This window comes from Aegilops tauschii, chromosome 1 (assembly GCF_002575655.3).
Source record: "Aegilops tauschii subsp. strangulata cultivar AL8/78 chromosome 1, Aet v6.0, whole genome shotgun sequence".
Classification (NCBI taxonomy): Eukaryota; Viridiplantae; Streptophyta; class Magnoliopsida; order Poales; family Poaceae; genus Aegilops; species Aegilops tauschii.
In genome coordinates this window covers 218,716,238-218,737,401 of record NC_053035.3, presented here as the reverse complement: position 1 = coordinate 218,737,401, position 21,164 = coordinate 218,716,238, and the positions used below count along the sequence as shown (strand labels likewise).

The following is a 21,164-nucleotide window of genomic DNA, read 5'->3' as shown; positions in this document are numbered from 1 at the left end:
ACGAGCACCACCGCGCCCAGAGCCACTGCCTCGCCTCGTAGATGTGCTCCGAAGCTTTGGCTCGACCCCCTCTTCCTCCCCACCGAGTCACTCCCCACCAAACGCCCCGAAGCGTCGCCCCCGACCTCGTTTCCGTCGTTCGGCCGCCGAGATCGCCGGCGACCTCCCGTCTCCATAAGCTCCTCCCAGACCTCGCCGACCCGCTCGTCGTGACCATGGTGAGCTGCTGGCCGTTTCCCCCCTCTTCGTTCTCTTCCTCGCATGCCGTAGCGACCGCACCCGCCGCCGCTTGCGCCCGCCGCCGACGCGGCCCCGGCAACCAAACAGCCCGGGCGTCGTGTCCAACATGCTCGCCGCCTCGCGTAGTTGCTGTAGGTGCCATGAACGCGCTGCCACGGCCACTGCAGCCCCGTAGCCACAAACACCCGAACGCCGGCGCCGCCCCGAGCTCGTTTCCGGCGAGCTCCGTCCGTCCACGCTGCTGCCGCATGCCGCTCTGGATGCGGGCGAGCCCCAGCTCCCCGCGCGTGCCCTCCTCTGCTCGATTGGGCGCCGGAGGAGCGATTCCGAGCCCTCCCGCCGCGTCTGCTGCCGCCGCCGGCTAAACGCCGGTGATTTAGCCCCGGTTGACCAGGGATTTGACCCCCCTGGGTCATTGACATGTGGGCCCCGGCCCCACTGACATTTTGGTTAGGTTTAACTTAAGGCTAGTTAACTATATTATTTAGCTGAGTCGATGACATATGGGTCCCACTGTCAGGTTTGACTCTGGTTAGGCGTTGTTGACCAGCTGACGTCACAGTGATGCAGTGCTGACGCAATAACTCATTATCTGGATTTAAGTTTATTCAGGAAATTCTAGGAAATAGTATAAACTTCTAAAAATCATATAAAATCAACTGTAGCTCAGAATGAAATAATTTATATATGAAAAATTATCAGAAAAATGCAATCTATCCATCTGTACCATTTTCATGCATGTCAAACTAAGTTATACCTGCTGTATAGGTGAAAACATGATAATGCACTATTTGAATTCATAGTTTGAATGTGAATTTGAATCTTTGGTTCAAATCAACTCAAACCATTCTGTTCTAGCTTGCATTAGCCCAAAACACATTCATATTGCCATGTCATAGCATGCATCATATTGTGCATTGCATTGATTGTGTTCTTCCTTGTTTGCCGGTGATTGTCCCCTCTCGATAGCCGTGATTCCGACGACGTGATCGATGACACCGATGAAGAACTATAATATCTTCAGAAGTGCCAGGCAAGCATAACCCCCCTTGTTCATTCCGATACAATCCCACTCTCTCGCTCCTGCTCTCTTTACTACATTAGGACAACAACGATTCAACTGTTACATGCTGCGGTTGTTGAACCCCTTATCCTCTGCATGACCTGTCGTTGCCACAGTAAATAGATGAAACCCACTAGCATGAGTAGGAGTTGTTTGAGCCCTGATGTGCCTACTCATTCATGCTTGTTTGTCATGCCTGCTACTGCTTAGAGTTGAGTCAGGCCTGATTCATCGGGGATGAATTGGAATGGTGATGAACATGTCCTACTGTGTGTGAGCTAAGTGTGTGAACACGATTTGGTAAAGGTAGCGGTGAGAGGCCATGTAGGAGTACATGGTGGGTTGTCTCATTGAAGCCGTCCTCAGGAACTGAGTTCTGTGTTTGTGATCCATGATACAGTTACTACCACGCATTGGGCCCGAAACCAATGGACCCTCTCGGCTTCTTAATCACCCTTGTCCTCTGTCCAGGAGTTGCAAGTAGTTTCTGGTGTTTGTAGTATGCTGGAGGCCATGGACAGCGCTGACCGAGGGGTGGGCTGTGATGCGGTAGGCACGTGGCACGGTGTACCGGGCGCCCGTTTGGTGTCTCGGGAACCCTGCACACATCGTTCGGGGCCGTATGTGGAAACCTCGGCCGGACTCCCTGCGGATGGAACCTGAATAGGCGATAAACCTGGACTAGAGACTTGAGTGTTTAGGTAGGCTGTGGCCGACTCCCTCGCCAGGCTTCCGCTTGAAGGTTGCCGAGGTACACGACGTGTACATGGTGGTAAGTGGCGAGAGCGTGTGTGACGAAGTACACCCCTGCAGGGTTAACATCATCTATTCGAATAGCCGTGTCCGCGGAAATGGACTTCTGGGTTGCCTATAACAGTTCATAGACAAGTGAAAGTGGATACTCTAAAATGCGCAAGATAAGCGTGAGTGCTATGGATGGCGTTCCCGTAGGGAGACGGGGGCGAATCCATAGTGGTGTATTGATATGGTGAATATGTGGACTCGTGTGCGCCACCTCAAAAGAGTTACCTGCTGTCGTAGTTAGGTTAGCCACTGAGTCAAAGCTGGCTTGCTGCAGTTAAACTCCACCACCCCTTTTGTTGATACCGATGCATATGTAGATAGTTCTGATGTAAGTCTTGCTGGGTACATTTGTACTCTCGTTTGCTTATTTTATGTTTTGCAGAGAGACGTCAGTCTCGCTAGTAGTTCCGTGTGGACTTCGACGTTTAGCTTGATACCTCAGCTACGATCTTGTGCCCTCGGCAGGATCTAGTAAATAGTCAGGCTTCTCAGCCTTTTTCATTTGTAGATGTCTGTACTCAGACATGTTGAGCTTCCGCATGTGATTTGACTTGTATGCTCTGAATGTTGGGTCATGAGACCCATGTTTGTAATATCTGGCTCTTCGGAGCCTAATGAATAAATACTCTGAGTCGTAGAGTCTTGTTGTGATGCCATGTTGTATTTGCACATATCGAGCATATTGTGTGTATGATTGAAATTCTTGGTATGTGTGGGATCCGACAATCTAGTTGTCTATCCTTAGCAGCCTCTCTTATGGGGAAATGTAGTCTAGTGCCTCCTTGAGCCATAGTAGTCCGCTACAGCCCGGTTCACCGGAGTCCTGCTAGCCCAGCACTACTGCTCTGGACACCTGACTGGCCGGCATGTGATTCATATCGTTCCTGTGTCTGTCCCTTCGGGGAAATGTCACGCGGTGACATCCGGAGTCCTGCCTAGCCTGCTACAGACCGGGTTCCCGGAGTCCTGTTAGCCCAGTGCTACAGCCCGGATTCGCACGCTGCTGACCGACACGTTCGATGTTGATTCATGTATGCCTATCCCCATACGTTAGTGCCGCTTTGGGTTCACGACTAGCCATGTCGGCCCGGGTTCTCTGTCATATGGATGCTAGCGACACTGTCATATACGTGAGCCAAAAGGCGCAAACGGTCCCGGGCCATGGTAAGGCGACACCCGTGGGAATACCGTGCGTGAGGCCGCAAAGTGATATGAGGTGTTACAGGCTAGATCGGTGTGACTTGGAATCGGGGTCCCGACAGCGTCGCTTGTGGGCTTGTGGTTCGCCGGGTTCCCCTAGGTGCGGGCCCCGCGTGCCTAGGGGGACTGTGCGCCGTCTTGTCGATCGTCAGGGCGTGGCCGAGTCGAGTCGTGTACAGTGCTCTCCGTCAGGTCGCCGCTTGCTGTCGTCAGCGGTGAGGGCGGGAGAACTGTTGCCACGCCGGCCTTGGTCAGCAGGTAGGTGAGGGGCACTGTTGCCATGCCCCGGCTGACCATAGGCATGGGTGGAAACACTGTTGTCTTGGTCATCAGTGGTTCAGGTCTCGTCCCATTGTACGGCCTAGATGGGACGGGAGCTGACCCGTGGCTGGGTTGTCGTGGACGCCACGGGTGGGGCTGGCTTGCCGTGGAAGCCTTGGTTGCGTCGGGTCGAGTCGTCTTGCGCCAGTTGCTGTGGCCGGGTTGACGTAGCTTGTCGGGTCGGAGGGTTTGGCCGGGTTGCGGGCCCTGCCGGGTCGAGCGACCCGGCCAGGCGCGTGCCGAGTTGCGGGGTGGTGCGGGCCCCGCTGTTTTCGAAAAGGATCCGGGTTCCGTTGCCTGCCCGGGGTTCATCCCCCCGACACACACATGGATAGATTAACCCTCTACTTGTGGTCAAGACAGATGGGTTCCAACGGAGTTGCATCATGGACTCAATGAACAGTCATCGACCTCAAAAACCTTCTCCCCGTCCGAAATCCCGATAGAAGACCTAGACTAATTGGATCTGTGGAGGGCAGTGATATCATTTTTGTGACTGGAGACCTTGGCGTCTATGAGATTAATCTCAAGTCACTAAGGTGGAAGACCATATGGAAGACTGAAAGTTACGTGCTTTCTTTCCATACATGAGTTTTTACAATCCAAAAGGTACAACTTTACCTATATGTCCTTTCTTATGTGGTTTGGAATCAAATCTTAAGTCATAATATATAAGTTAGCGGAACAAACAAAACATTGAGTGTCTAATCTCAACTTTGAGTGCGATGTAACACTCAAAGGTTGCAACTAATTATGCTTACTAAATTGGAAATTTGTATATTAGCATGGCATATCCTTTCTGGAATCACATCCACAAATAAGTTTGCAAGGGCGATCCCCGGTGATGTGACACATTGACAATCTATGTTTGCAGAAAGGGAGGATACTAAATAAGGTTAAGGGCAGGCTGCCGCTTCATCAACAGGAGAGATGACCGGACCACTTGGGAGTTGGAGGTGACATGGGTCCTGTGATCAATTCTCTTGGGTAGCTATTGTAGTGCTGCTTGTTTTCTCACTGTCTTGTTGCTTGATAATTTCCCTATGTTGCTGGCATGTGTAAGCAGGTCAACAGATTATCTTGTAATGAACCTCTAGTTTCTTGCAGCAGCATCAACCATAGTTTGGTTAGTTTGTTATTTTAAAAACTATATAGTTTGCTTAGTTTTTGATGGTGACTCAGTCATCTCAATTAATCTTGTAAATTCAGCTATTGGTACATGTCAAGTGATGATGTTACCATAGTTCTATTAGAACTACTGGATGTTTGATCAGAGAGTGCAAAGGCTACAACGACAATTGCTACAACTAACCTCTGTTTCACTGATGCTTCTCATCATAGGCCTGGGCATGGACCTTGTATCTTTCATCCAACCATATGATGGTTATCAGGTATGTTACAGATGTAGGATTCAGTTGAACTCCATCATCAAATGTCGTGTCTAGATAGCATGTTGTTGTACTTGCTTGTTTCTCCACACCTTGGATTTTATAACGGCACCACTGTTGTTGAGTTTCAGAACTTTACCTAGAGCATAGGCAGTGTGTTTGGATCTTGTATTTTTTTACCCTAGTATTGTTCTGCAAAAGTTGCATCCAAACCGCATCATGGTTATCAGGTAACTGGCTCCACCTCTGGTGGAATGCCTCTCAAGCCTGAACATTTGTAACATACCATGTTTTGATGAGAAAAATACTCCTTCTAGGGCCTCTGTTTGTTACATCATATCGATCAAGTACAAGAAGTAGCACCTGAACAAGGGCTCCTGTAGATGTAGGCTATGTAGGCTTCAAATGAACTCCATCACCAAACATCGCCTCTCGATGTTGTGTTTCTCAACCTCCACACCTCACAGTTTATAAGAGGTTGTACCATTATCGCCGGTGGCGATGATGGACTACTTCCAGCGGCTCTAGCTTTTAGCTTCATGAGTTTTAGAACTTCCTTAGCATAGGGAGCCCACATTGATTTTTATTTTTCACCCTGATGTTGTTCTATAAAATTTCCATCCAACCACATCATGATTATCAGGATGTCTGGATTATACCCGAAATGTACTGCAAATTTTGTGTCCATGAATTCCAGAAGGTGTCAGTGAAGAAAATAGGATGTATACAAATTTGGAAGCATTCATTCATTATACATTTCGGTACGGATTTCATATAGTAAGATATTAGTACCAATGTAATATACATGAAGTAGCACCTGAACAATGACTTCCGTAGACGTAGGCTTCAGACAGACTCCATCATCTACCATCGTGTATCCAAGTTGTGTTGTTGTGGCATGTACATTGTCACCACTGCATGAACTTCAAACACTTCGTAATATATATCATAAAAACATTGAAATTAAGAACAAGCATAACATAATCGATTAAAACATACATAGCCGACCGTGTGTTAGGGAGCCAACATCAATTTTTCAAATTAAACAAGCGATTATGAAGCCCTAGGAGGAGAAGGGTTGGACTCCTAGCCCCTCCACACCTATATATTGAGTGGAAGGGGGCGCACCAAAGACACACCACAACCCCGCTGCCCCCTCTCTACCTCCAGACACACTACACACCCGCGTAGCGCTTAGCGAAGCCCTACTAGTATTCCAACTCCTCCAACACCATCACCACCACGCCGTCGTGCTGGTTGTGATCCCATCTACATCTCCACTTCTCTTGCTGGATCAAGGAGGAGGATGCGTCACCGAGCCTCAGGTGTGTAAACTCGGAGGTGTCATCCATTCGATACTTGATCGGTTGGATCGTGATTGGATCGCAAGAGTACGACTACATTAACTGCGTTATATACGCTTCCACTTTCTCTCTACGAGGGTACGTAGACACACTCCCCTCTCGTTGCTATGCATCTCCTGGATTAGATCTTGGGTGTTAGTTGGATTTTTTTTTATTTTCATGCAACGTTCCCCTTCATCTCCTTGTATAAATATCTGGCTTGTCACAGCAGTATGTGCCTTCAGTAAGCGCCTATATTTCTGAGGAGGGTCGACCTCCTCAGCCGCCAGCCTTTTCCAGTTTTCTGAAGATTTGGACTCGCTTTCTCCACCTCCGCCCGCCCGTTCGACGACGATCGAGGAGCTTTGATGACTCTCCGATGCAGTATCCAGGATATTTTCTAGGAAGGACACGTTCTCGTCCTGTTCTTCCTGTCGTCTTTGCGGGTGGAGCTCGGCTAAGAGGAAGAGCTCTGACGAGTTGCCGATTATGTGTCTGAGGTATCTCCCTGTAAAGACAACTTCTTTTTCCTGTTCTTCCTTCCCATGATCCGCGCAACGCCTGTGGTGTCCTCTCGGATGAACAAATTCTTTGTCCTGTCCTTCCTCTCCTTCCCTCTTACTAGAACCTCGTAAGGATTCTCAACTAGAAGCCTTTCAAGCTCGAGAGTCCTGGGATCCCCTGGAAGCGGAGCCGAGGACTTCATCTTCTCAGCCCACACGCACCAAACCTGTGTCGAACAAAGATACAATCACCCGTCATGTAGAAGAAAAGGGAACGGTCGTGAAGATGAAACTCAAGTAGGGTAAAAAGATAAAGAATCACATCGGCAATAGGGATGGTGTGGCTTAACCAATGTCGTCGGCACTGGCAGGGAATAAGTTCTTCTTGTGTTTGAACAAGAGCTTCCACATTCCGCCGAGGTCCCATCCCCGGAAGAATTCTCGGACCGCCGCTTCGTCCTCGGGCTTGAAGCCCCCGCACTGGAACAACTCGGCCTTGAAGCAAGGGGATCCGACAATGGAGCATCATATGGATTACATCCACTAGACTGATGCCCTCACCAACCACTGCCCCAATTTGTCGCTGGCTTCAGCTGCAGTTCCTTTCCCTGTGCTAGTATGCAGAGGAGAAGTAGGAGAAAGAAGGGCTAAAGAGCTAGATCTCGAGATACTTGGATTTGTGGCAAGTCCTGTGCGCTAGAGCAGAAGGTAAAAGCATGGGTAAACTAGATTCACCAGCTTTTCCCTTTTTATAGGGCATTGAAGATTAGGGGTCACCCCACCATAGGGAACGAATCGCCGCTTCCCGATGCACTATGCATCCTATGGGCACAAATATTATAGCAGGTGCGTTGATGACACCGCTAGAAATCCGGAAGCACGATCTCTTCATTGATGGGACATGCCAATAGAAACGGCTTTGGGCTATGGTATCCTCAATAATGACTATTGATTAGACAGATTGACTCTGCCACGGGAGGTGACGCTTTGGTTCTTGGCGAAAAAAGTTGTCAGGATTTTTTTACCTAGTCAAGCTTCTTATGACCCACCGTCGTGGCTAAGCTAAAATATGCCTCGGCCTCACTGAAATATGCCCAGGAGGGAGGTCTTGTTAAAAGACCCTCCGTGATCTGATTATCAAAGTCATAAACAAGAAGACCTCGGAACCGAGCATGAGTAGGGAGCCAACATAGGGGATGGAACTCGTCTGCGAAGCCGAAGAGCCAAAGTTGTGGAACTATTCTGAAGGCAACGCATATTATCCTCGGCTTGAAGACTAGTTCGGGGGCTACTGACGGTGTCCCGGATTAGGGGTGCACATCATGTTGGCCCATCACTCATGGGTTGGGCCGAGGACCCACCAGTGGTCGACGGATGGGTCATGACTAGCCTGCTCCTTGATATGTCTCCAACGTATCTATAATTTTTGATTGTTCCATGCTATTATATTATCTGTTTTGGATGTTTTATAATATTTATTTATGTTTTTGCTTTTTAGGTTCTATTTTGCAATAGATATTTCATCTAGCCTCTGTTTAGATGTGGTTTTATGTTTTAATCAGTGTTTGTGCCAAGTAAGACCTTTGGGATAGCTTACGGTGATAGTTGATTTGATCTTGCTGAAAAACAAAAACTTTTGCACTCAATCCCAGAATTGTTTAAAATCAGAGAAGCGCGATAAAATAGTTATTCCTTTTGAAGAATATTAATAAACAAATTTCTTAGGTTGTCCTAAATTTTTGAGAATTTTTGGAGTTACAGAAGTATTCGAAATATCCAGATTTCTACAGACTGTTCTGTTTTTTGACAGATTCTGTTTTCTATGTGTTGTTTGCTTATTTTGATGAATCTATGGCTAGTATCGGGGGGTATGAACCATGAAAAAGTTGGAATACAGTAGATATTGAACCAATATAAATAAAGAATGAGTTCACAACAGTACCAAAAGTAGTGATTTATTTTCTTATACTAACGGAGCCTATGAGATTTTCTGTTGAGTTTTTGTGTTGTAAAGTTTTCAAGTTTTGGGTAAGGATTTGATGGACTATGGAATAAGGAGTGGCAAGAGTCTAAGCTTGCGGATGCCCAAGGCACCCCAAGGTAATATTCAAGGACAACCAAGAGCCTAAGCTTGGGGATGCCCAGGAAGGCATCCCCTCTTTCGTCTTCGTCTATCAGTAACTTTACTTGAGGCTATATTTTTATTCACCACATGATATGTGTTTTGCTTGGGGCGTCTTGTATGATTTGAGTCTTTGCTTTTTAGTTCGCCAAAATCATCCTTGCTGTACACACCTTTTGAGAGAGACACACATGAATCGTGATTTATTAGAATGCTCTATGTGCTTCACTTATATCTTTTGAGCTAGGCAATTTTGCTCTAGTGCTTCACTTATATCTTTTTAGAGCACGGCGGTGGTTTTATTTTATAGAATTTATTGAACTCTCATGCTTCACTTATATTGTTTTGAGAGTCTTTAAAAAGCATGGTAATTTTCTTTGGTTATAAATTTAGTCCTAATATGATAGGCATGCAAGAAGAATATAATAAAAACTTTCATATAAAGTGCATTGAATACTATGAGAAGTTTGATTCTTTATGATTGTTTTGAGATATGAAGATGGTGATATTAGAGTCATGCTAGTGAGTAATTGTGAATTTGAGAAATACTTGTGTTAAAGTTTGTGATTCCCGTAGCATGCACGTATGGTGAACCGCTATGTGATGAAGTCGGAGCATGATTTATTTTTTTATTGTCTTCCTTATGAGTGGCGGTCGGGGACGAGCGATGGTCTTTTCCTACCAATCTATCCCCCTAGGAGCATGCGCATAGTACTTCGTTTGATAACTAATAGATTCTTGCAATAAGTATGTGAGTTCTTTATGACTAATGTTGAGTCCATGGATTATATGCACTCTCACCCTTCCACCACTGCTAGCCTCTCTAGTACCGCGCAACTTGCGCCGGTGCCATAAACCCACCATATACCTTCCTCAAAACAGCCACCATACCTACCTATGATGACATTTCCATAGCCATTCCGAGATATATTGCCATGCAACTTTCCACCATTTCGTTTATTATGACACGCTTCATCATTGTCATATTTCTTTGCATGATCATGTAGTTGACATCGTATTTGTGGCAAAGCCACCGTTCATAATTCTTTCATACATGTCACTCTTGATTCATTGCACATCCCGGTACACCGCCGGAGGCATTCATATAGAGTCATATTTTGTTCTAAGAATCGAGTTGTAAGTAAATAAAAGTGTGATGATCTTCATTATTAGAGCATTGTCCCATGTGAGGAAAAGATGATGGAGGCTATGATTCCCCCACAAGTCGGGGTGAGACTCCGGACAGAAAAAAAGAGGCCAAAAAAATGAGAGAAGGCCCAAAAAAATGAGAGAAAAGAGAGAAGGGGCAATGCTACTATCCTTTTACCACACTTGTGCTTCAAAGTAGCACCATGATCTTCATGATAGAGAGTCTCTTATATTGTCATTTTCATATACTAGTGGGAATTTTTCATTATAGAACTTGCCTTGTAGATTCCAATGATGGGCTTCCTCAAATTGCCCTAGGTCTTCGTGAGCAAATGAGTTGGATGCAAACGGGTTTGACCGATAAAGATCTTCGTAGAATATGTGGGAGCCAATATGAGCATCCAGGTTCCGCTATTGGTTATTGACCAGAGACGAGTCTCGGTCATGTCTACATAGTTCTCGAACTCGTAGGGTCCGCACGCTTAACGTTCAATGACGATTGGTATTAGGAGTTTATGTGTTTTGAGGTACTGAAGGTAGTTAGGAATCCCAGATGTGATCACGGACATGATGAGGAGTCTCGAAATGGCCGAGACATGAACATTGATATATTGGAAGGCTATGTTTGGACACCGAAAAGGTTTCGAATAGGTTCGGGCATTTTCCGGAGTACCGGGGGGTTACCGGAACCCTCTGGGGGCTTAATGGGCCTACATGGGCTTTAGTGGAAGAGAGAGGAGAAGGCCAAGAGGAGGGGCGGTCAAGAATATCCTGAAATACCTGAAAAGGACTAAGGATATGTTTCTCGTTTATGGAGGTGACAAAGAGCTCGTCGTAAATGGTTACGTCGATGCAAGCTTTGACACTGATCCGGATGACTCTAAGTCACAAACCAGATACATATTTATATTGAACGGTGGAGCTGTCAGTTGGTGTAGTTATAAGCAAAGCGTCGTGGCGGGATCTACGTGTGAAGTGGAGTACATAGCTTCTTCGGAAGCAACAAATGAAGGAGTCTGGATGAAGGAGTTGATATCCGATCTAGGTGTCATACTAGTGCATCAGGTCCAATGAAAATCTTTTGTGACAAGACTGGAGCAATTGCCTTGGCAAAGGAACCCAGATTTCACAAGAGAACCAAACACATCAAGAGACGCTTCAATTTCATCCGCGATCAAGTCAAGGAGGGAGACATAGAGATTTGCAAGATAGATACGGATCTAAATGTTGCAGACCCATTGACTAAGCCTCTCTCACGAGCAAAACATGATCAGCACCAAGACTCCATGGGTGTTAGAATCATTACTGTGTAATCTAGATTATTGACTCTAGTGCAAGTGAGTGACTGAAGGAAATATGCCCTAGAGGCAATAATAAAGTTGTTATTTATATTTCCTTATATCATGATAAATGTTTATTATTCATGCTAGAATTGTATTAACTGGAAACTTAGTAAATGTGTGAATACATAGACAAACAGAGTGTCACTAGTATGCCTCTACTTGACTAGCTCGTTAATCAAAGATGGTTAAGTTTCCCAGCCATAGACATGAGTTGTCATTTGATGAACGGGATCACATCATTAGAGAATGATGTGATTGACTTGACCCATCTGTTAGCTTAGCACTATGATCGTTTAGTTTGTTGCTATTGCTTTCTTCATGACTTATACATGTTCCTATGACTATGAGATTATGCAACTCCCGAATACCGGAGGAACACTTAGTGTGCTATCAAACGTCACAACGTAACTGGGTGACTATAAAGATGCTCTACAGGTGTCTCCGATGGTGTTTGTTGAGTTGGCATAGATCGAGATTAGGATTTGTCACTCCGATTGTCGGAGAGGTATCTCTGGGCCCTCTCGGTAATGCACATCACTATAAGCCTTGCAAGCAATGTAACTAGTGAGTTAGTTACATGATGATGCATTACGGAACGAGTAAAGAAACTTGCCGGTAACGATATTGAACTAGGTATTGAGATACCGACTGTCGAATCTCGGGCAAGTAACATACCGATGACAAAGGGAACAACGTATGTTGTTATGCGGTTTGACCGATAAAGATCTTCGTAGAATATGTGGGAGCCGAGCATCCAGGTTCCGCTATTGGTTATTGACCGGAGATGAGTCCCTGTCATGTCTACATAGTTCTCGAACCCGTAGGGTCCACACGCTTAACGTTCGATGACGATCGGTATTATGAGTTTCTGTGTTTTGAGGTACCGAAGGTAGTTCAGAGTCCCGGATGTGATCACGTACATGACGAGGAGTCTCGAAATGGTCGAGGCATGAAGATTGATATATTGGAAGGCTATGTTTGGACACCAGAAAGGTTTCGGATAGGTTCGGGCATTTTCCGAAGTACCAGGGGGTTACCGGAACCCCCCTGGGGCTTAATGGGCCTACATGGGCTTTAGTGGAAGAGAGAGGAGAAGGCCAAGAGGAGGGGCGCCCCCCAAGCCCAATCCGAATTGGGAAGGGGTCCGGCCCCCCTTTCCTTCCTCTCCTCTTCCCCTTCCTTTCCCCTCCTATTAGGACTAGGAAAGGGGGGAACCTACTCCTAGTAGGAGTAGGATTCCCCCCCTTGGGGGCGCACCATGAGGTCGTCCGGCCCCCTCCTCCCCTCCTTTATATACGGGGGAGGGGGGCACCCCATAGACACACAAGTTGATTGTTTTAGCTGTGTGCAGTGCCCTCCTCCACATATTTCCACCTCGGTCATATCGTTGTAGTGCTTAGGCGAAGCCCTGCGTCGGTAACTTCATCAACACCGTCACCACACCGTCGTGCTGGCGGAACTCTCCCTCTGCCTCAGCTGGATCAAGAGTTCGAGGGACGTCACCGAGCTGAACGTGTGCAAATCGCGGAGGTGCCGTGCATTTGGTACTTGATCGGTTGGATCGCGAAGACGTTCGACTACATGAACCACGTTATTTAACGCTCCCGCTTTCGGTCTACGAGGGTACATGGACACACTCTCCCGCTCGTTGCTATGCATCACATGGATAGATCTTGTGTGATCGTAGGTAAAATTTTCAAATACTGCGTTCCCCAACAGTAGCACTCCTCACCGTCATCCAAATGAAGATCTTTGATGACTTGGCGTACACTTCACGATGCGTTTAAAGGATCGGCATGCTTATCCCTAGATTACAACCAACCATTTGTAAACCCTGGACACCCCCGGTGACTATATAAGCCGTGGGGTTTAGTTTGTATTGAGACAGATACGCCGTTTAGAGCTTAGAACTCCCTCATATGATCTTGAGGTAGATCAGTGAAGGAAATATGCTCTAGAGGCAATAATAAAGTTGTTATTTTATATTTCCTTATTCATGATAAAGGTTTATTATTCATGCTATAATTGTATTGATCGAAAACTTAAATACATGTGTGAATACATAAACAAATACCATGTCCCTAGCAAGCCTCTACTAGACTAGCTCGTTGATGAAAGATGGTTAAGGTTTCCTAACCATAGACATGTGTTGTCATTTTATAATGGGATCACATCATTAGGAGAATGATGTGATGGACAAGACCCATCTGTTAGCTTAGCATAATGATCGTTCAGTTTATTGCTATTGCTTTCTTCATGTCAAATACATATTCCTTCGACTATGAGATTATGCAACTCCCGGATACCGGAGGAATACCTTGTGTGCTATCAAACGTCACAACGTAACTGGGTGATCATAAAGATGCTCTACAGGTATCTCCGAAGGTGTTTGTTGAGTTGGCATAGATCGTTATTAGGATTTGTCACTCCGAGTATCGGAGAGGTATCTCTGGGCCTTCTCGGTGATACACATCATAAGAAGTCTTGCAAACAAATGACTAAGGATTTAGTCACGAGGTGATGTATTACGGAACGAGTAAAGAGACTTACCAGTAACGAGATTGAACCAGGTATGAAGATACCGACGACTGAATCTCGGGCAAGTAACATACCGATGGACAAAGAGAATTACGTATGTTGTCATAACGGTCCGACCGATAAAGATCTTCGTAGAATACGTAGGAGCCAATATGGTCATCCAGGTTCCTCTATTGGTTATCCACCGGAGAGGTGTCTCGGTCATGTCTACATAGTTCTCGAACCCGTAGGGTCCGCACGCTTAACGTTCGTTGAAGATATAGTGTTATATGATTTGGTGATCGAATATTGTTAGGAGTCCCAGATGAGATCACGGACATGACGAGGAGTCTCGACATGGTCCAGAGGTAAAGATTGATATATAGGACGATGGTATTCAGACACTGGAAGAGTTTCGGGATGCACCGGGTAGCCATCGGGTCACTGGAAGGGGTTCCGGACACCCTCCCGGTAGGTATATGGGCTTAATGGGGAGGGCTAGCCCCTCCTACCTCCCCCTCTCATGGGAGAAAGGAAGGGGGCGGGGAGGGGGGCTCACTCCCGTGCCTTTCCCCCGCACCTATACATGACAGGGGGGTGCCACTTGGGAAGGGACCCCAAGTAGGATTCGACCTACTTGGGGCGCCCTCCTGGCTGTTCCCTCCTCCCCTCACCTATGTATACGTGGGAGGGGGGCGCCTCGCACAACCACAACATTATCTTAGCCGTGTGCGGCGCCCCCCTCCACGGTTTACACCCCCGGTCATATTTTCCTAGTGCTTAGGCGAAGCCCTACGAAGATCACTTCACCAGCACCGCCACCACGCCGTTGTGCTGCCGCGGAACTCATCCACTACCTCGCCGTCTTGCTGGATCATGAAGGCGGAGGACATCACTGAGCTGAACGTGTGCTGAACGCGGAGGTGTCGTACGTTCGGTACTCGGTCGGTTGGATCGCAAAGAAAGTTCGACTACATCAACCGCGTTGTTAAACGCTTCCGCTTACGGTCTACAAGGGTACGTAGACACACTCCCTCCTCTCGTTGCTATGCATCTCCATGGATAGATCATGCGTGTGCGTAGAATTTTTTTTGTTTTCCATGCAACGTTCACCAACAATCACATTGTACTTTGTACCTCATCACAATCAATATATAACAAGCATGACGTAGGGTTTTACCTCATCAAGAGGGTCCAAATCTTGGTAAAAGATCATGTCCCTACTCTTTCCTGTTACCATCTAGCTTTGATCACCAACCATGGGACCCCCTACCCGAGATCTGCCGGTTTTAGCACCGGCAGTAGGGTGCGCGTGTGTGTGTTCATAAGGCTGAGTGTATGCTCGTGTATATGAGCGACTTCAATTGTACTGTGTTGAAAAAAATGGAACGGGCGGGGGGGGGGGGGGTATTTCTAGACCATATAGATGACGAAAAAACATATATATCGTTGTTTTCTGATCTAGATATACAACTACAGGGCATAAAAGCATGTGGTAAAATATTATGAATATCGCAATAGCTATATGACAGTCGCTTGAGTTTTGATTTTTTGGGTCAGTCAATTTTGCTAGAAGGAAGAAACTGTCGGTGGGGTGGAAGAATCTCGCCGGAGGAGAGGAAGAAGCTCCCTGGCAGGCTACCCCATGATCTATCTTAGGGTTGGGGTGGGGGAGGCAGCACAGCGGCGGTGGGGCTCGGCGGTGGTGCAAGTTCGCCAAAGAAAAAACGGTCATCGCCGGGGGCTAGAGGGATGGCCGGGGGCGGTGGCTAGACCGGCGGTGGGGGAACGGTTCCGGGGAGGGGGTCCGGCGAGGCGGTCGCGGGGGTGGCAGCAGCCGGCCCGACCGGTGGTATGCGAGGTGGCTAGAGGAGGAAGATGGGTGGGAGGTTGAAGAAGACGTCCTGGCTGTTGATTTTGCATCCGATGGTCCATAATGATCGACTGACCCAAACGTAGTTTTCAGTCGATTGATTGCTAGCCACGCCCTATGAATATTCCCCACAAAGAGGATTATGAATATAACTGTTATATACTCAAAGGAATCCAGTGAATCCCTGGAGTGAACCTATAACAAGTAGGACGACCCCCTCTACCTCTAGGACGCCGTGCCGAGTGGACCAACTAAGCAAACAAGAGAGTAATGCTATAGATACATAGAGTTACATGGTATTTAGAAACCGGTGAGTTTTGATTGGAGACGGGGGTGAGGGGCCCATCCCTAGAAAATCGGGGAGAGGGGAGGGGGAGGTTAGTTAGAAAGAAAGAATCATAGTCCACGTGTAATTTCGTGTAACTCTTTGATGTTTAGCATTACTAGATGACCCGTTGCACCCATGGCGCAAAGGCCGAGCGCAAGCCAGGTATTAGAGGAGTGTGCATTGAAATATGTAGATACAGATTGAAACATATATAAGAGCCTCTTTTCAGTTGGCATACATCTGAACTTATTTGAGCAAATATTCTTGACAAGGCATCTTTACACTAAGAACTTTAAAAAGTAGAGCTTGCATAATTGCAATGAGCAGAGAACATGCAGTAGACAAAGGAGGATTTTTTTTTAAGTATTGCTGATGCCAAAGCACAGCTCATGATACTGCATGCAGCAAGCAAGTGATACTAATAGACAATTATGCAAAGGCCCTTGGACATGCACTTGAAGGCAAAAGCATATATTAGTTCTGAAGCGCACCACACAACAGTCTAAGCAGCAAATGACCAACAGTTAAACGCACAGGATGGTCTTAGGTGATTACATAAGATTCAAAAGCATGATAAACATAGAAGTCATGGTAGGCATGTATATTAATGCTAAGTTATATAATAAGAGGATCTTGCAACTTGATTATATTGAGTAGACGATCAGGCGCACTCCTTGGAAATGCATTTAATGGCAAAAGCATATGCTTGACCTTCCTTCATGTGCGCCTCCCTATCAGCATTAAAAATAGTGAGCGATTTGGTAAATGATAGATATAATCGATGTGAACCAATAATTTTACTTGAATGCAAAAGGGAACATTTTGAATTCATGTTCACATGAGCAACACCCAGATGCGGCAAATGGAAAATCAGGAAATCCTTATCCAGAGCCCTGGGTGCATCACACAGAGCAAATTTGTATCTAAACAGTAGAGAAATCTCACAAGCTACCATAAAAAATGGTCGCCACCATTGTTGAAGGCTGCTCTGCTCGGAAAATAGTCACACTGGCCTCGGCATCATCATTGCCTAGGGAAAGAGAGAGACTATTCGAGGAGCTCATCTTAGAGTTGATTCTGATCGTCGAACATCGACCCAGGCTGGCTAGGGCACTAACCACCAACTCTATGTGTTCAATATAGAGAGAGATATTTTAATAGATAGAGGAGGAAGCTCACCCCTCTCGACCGCGACCGCGCCGCCCCCGCGGGCGGCCGGCCGCTCCTTCCCTCCTTCCCCGCAAGCCCTCCCCCTCTCTCCTCCTCCTCCCTGCCGCCGTCGCCCGCCGTGGGCCTGGCCCGGGCGACGTTGGCGGCGGCGGCCCCCGGCCCTTACCCGTCTAGGGTTTCTCCGGCGCGGGACGGAGCGCTCCGGGCGGTGTCTTCAGGCGGCGGTGGTCCTGTGCGGCGGCGGGGTTTCCTGTGCGGCGGCGGGGGCGAGTTCTGGGCGGCGGCGGCGCAGGCTGGCGGCGCCCGCCCGGCCCAGTCTGGGCCCTTGGGCCCCATCTGGGCCTGGGCGGGCCGGCGACAGGCGTGGCGTTTGGCGTGGCCATCAGGAGGAGGTGGTGAGCGGCGATGATCGGCGGGGGCTGGTGGCGTCGACGCCAGCCTGCTGCAGCGTGGCCGGCGGGGCTTAGCGGGCCCATTTCGGGCCTGGCCGGGCCAGGGGTGGCCTGGTATGCCCCGCTGCCGTGTCCGGACGGCTACCGCGACGGTGCCGGAGGCGCGAGCCTCCCGCACGACGACGGTGGAGGTGGTTCCCTCCCGCTCGGCCTCAGTGTTGCTGCTCCCGTCGCTTGGATCTTCTCTCCGGTCTTCTTGGCCTCATGGTGGTGCTCGCAGCGAGACGGCGTTGGTGGCGGCGCAACCGTGATGGCGCATGGTTGGGCGGTGGTTTGGCTGGTCGGCTCCGATTGGCCGGTGGGGTTTGGCGTGCGGGAGAAATCCTTGCCGGTGCGTCCGGCTCCGATGCGGTGACACCGGCGGGTGCCACTATCCCTTCTTGGAGGGTGTCGGGAGTAGCTATCCCCCACCTCCCTCCGCGTACTGGGGGAAACCCTAGGTCTTGTCCGGGCAGCAACGTCGTCGGCGTCGCATCCCTTCTTGGAGGTGCTGCTTAGTTCGCGGTAGATCGGAGCCTCGGGCTGTGGTGGTTTGTATCCGGAAGGCGCAGCGGTTGTGGGTCTGCCACACTTTGTCGAGCTGCCATTGTTAGCATTTATTTCTTTTTCTTTTTCTTTGGGTTTGATGTGCTGCTCGCCCAGCATTGCGATGTGTATAATGATGATTTGCTTTGGAATACAAAGCGGGGAAACTTTTTTTGGGTAATAGATAGAGGAGGCTTGATCGATTCTCTGGTCATTACTGAACTCACGTATAAGCAGGCTTCTCAAGCAGGCCTGTGGATCAATCCATCTTGTTTTATGAATAATGAAAGCTAGCTAATTCTGTAGGTGGACAAGATGGTATAATCTATCAAAAATTGTACGTCCAATACGCACACAAAAAGAAAATACACACGGCGGCAAAAGGTCAAGCGGTGTGCCGCAGTTGTGCCAGTGTCACGCTTGCTGCGCACATCAACCGAACTTCCACGCTCCGCTACAGATATGTGCCGCACCGGCAGTCCGGCACCACCGGGCCGTACTGCACGCCGAGCGACCGTGCGACATCGCCTTGCTACGACCATCACCCACTTGCATGCTCCCGTCGGCCGCCGTGCCGCAACCTCCATCGCATCAAGCATTCAACGAATCGGGTGTAGCAAAGGAGGATACGCAACGGCCGGGTCAGGCAGGGGGCATGTAGGGAGGAGCCCACGCGGTTGACGCCTCCTCGGACTATTCTGCATTTTCACGGCCACGATCAACGGAAAATGGGAAGCAAATCTCAGTATTTGTATCCCACTGACTCTCAGACAGAATGACCATGGATTAGGCGGCAACACAGACACGTGATCACTTAATGTGTCGGCAACAACAATCAGGAAGGCATGCACGCATGGCAAATCAATAGAAAAAGGAATCGCCTGCCTTGAGGCCCCCATAGCGCTTCAGCCACGCGTGTACCTCCGCTGCTAGCTGCCGGCCGCGTGCCGCATGTGAGCAGTAACTCCAAGAAACGGCTCGTGAGTGTGGGGCTCGGTTCCCTCTCCTCCAGTTCTCCACCACGCGCGGTCCAGTCACCTGCCGCTGCCCCGACTCCACCGGAGCCCCAACTGCTGCCGCCGTATACATCAGGTCAGAGTACCAGCAGGTCCTGCTCAGCCGCCGCCGGAAACACCGAGGTCAGCCAGCCACATCGCCCTCACTTTCTCTCTCCCGCGCGCCGTGAGTTTGCAGCCCGAGTTGATTAATGGTTTGCTTCGAATCTGCTCGTCGTCACGCAGTCCTGGTGCCTCTGGCCATGGAGCAAGGGAGTCTGGTAAAGGAGCTATTTTACCAAGGCAATTGGCCTCTGGGGCTCGGAGAGGGCAGGATCCTCCTTCGATCTGAGCAAACACATTCCACCTTCGAGATCGAGGTGATTGTGTTGATTCTGCTGCTTTTTCCAAGCCATGGAGTCATGCCCGAGGAAAGAGGTGGACAACTTGGAGAAGCTAGTTGAAGAAATTTTCTGCCTGTTTACTGAGGCATTTTTCGGTCCATACAGTTATATGATCAATCGATTGATCCGTTGCAGGTGTCAAGTGGGTACTTACATCTTTGTATTTCGACTTGAGATCAATGAAAACCAACTACATTTGAGCAGCCCAAAAGGTAGTAGAGGAGCAACAATAGTAGTGTGTGTTTTGTCTAGGTGCTTGTTTCATGCCAGAGTGTCATATACAGATACTGATTGCTATTGCATATATGTGCTTCACTTGGCACATTTGCTCCCATGTTTCCACTTAGACCCTCTGTTTTAAAAAAAACACTTGTAGGGAGCTTGATAGTTGGAGGCTTGGAGTATTGTTCTGAGATCCAACTCCACATGCACCTACATTATATAAGTCTACAATAAACGCACACTGGCCTGGCTTTATTTTGACTCTTGCTCCCTGAATAACAGAATCTGTTATCACATTTTTCTTTTTTTTGGAAGGCTGTTATCACTTTTTTTTTTCAATAGTCAGCTGAACAGGAACGTGTACCTGTACTTCTACCGAAACTTAATGGCACTGCTCCTGAAAGAAAGACGGTTATTGTACTACTGCACAACTCTTACAAATGCAAGGAATGGTTGTGTCCACTGCTTCAGGTACAATTACCTCTCTTTTGAACCATGCCAGAGTGTGCCCCTAAGCAGCAGACATCGATATTTAGCATTAGTTATTGTCCTTGAGTCGCTTAAACATTTGTTGGCATATGCGTCCGGGGTGATATTTATCATGGTGAAAGTTGTGGGCATATGCGTCCGGGGTTATATTTATCATGGTGAAAGCCTCAGCCGCAAGACTAACTTACATATATGTAATCTGCTTACTTCCTTTTATGTGCTTCTGATTTCATCAAATGTTCAGCAATTGTAGTAGTATTCATACATTTCATTTGACCTGACCATCTCTACATCCATGGTTTAAACACATGCACTGAACTCATCTTGGAGTTAACAAGGAATGGTTGTGTCCACTGCTTCAGGTACCTTTCATTTTTACACGGTACCATGCATTACTTCCATTTGTTAAAAAAAAAATTATCATCCTTAAATTGTCCATGAAATATAGTTTTTAATAAATGGATAGTTATGTACCCAAAGAATATCAAACCAAAAATACATAAGATGTTCCTTCAGTACCTCTCCCCTTCTGCAAGTTCAGCTGAACATATTGCTAGTGTCGGTTCAACTGAATGTTTGGACAGGGAAATCATGTCTAAAGGGAGTAAGAAAGTAAGCACTGCAGCATGACGTTTATAATTGAATAGTCAAACATTTTGAGTAGTAGAATAAAAGCCAGAAAAGATGACAAAAGGGAAATAGAGGAGGTAGAG

The 21,164-nt window shown here is 47.7% G+C and overlaps 1 long non-coding RNA gene and 1 pseudogene across 1 annotated transcript; both read left to right on the top strand.

Annotated features, from left to right (window-relative positions):
* Positions 1 to 17,773, top strand: part of LOC120972596 (uncharacterized) — a 39,918-nt pseudogene extending 22,145 nt beyond the window's left edge.
* A 1,476-nt stretch (positions 17,774 to 19,249) lies between these two features.
* Positions 19,250 to 20,947, top strand: LOC109755365 (uncharacterized). The gene is made up of 3 exons (XR_012205557.1): positions 19,250 to 19,480; positions 19,583 to 19,774; positions 19,876 to 20,947. It is a non-coding gene; the product is annotated as an uncharacterized lncRNA (long non-coding RNA).
* Positions 20,948 to 21,164: the final 217 nt, after the last annotated feature.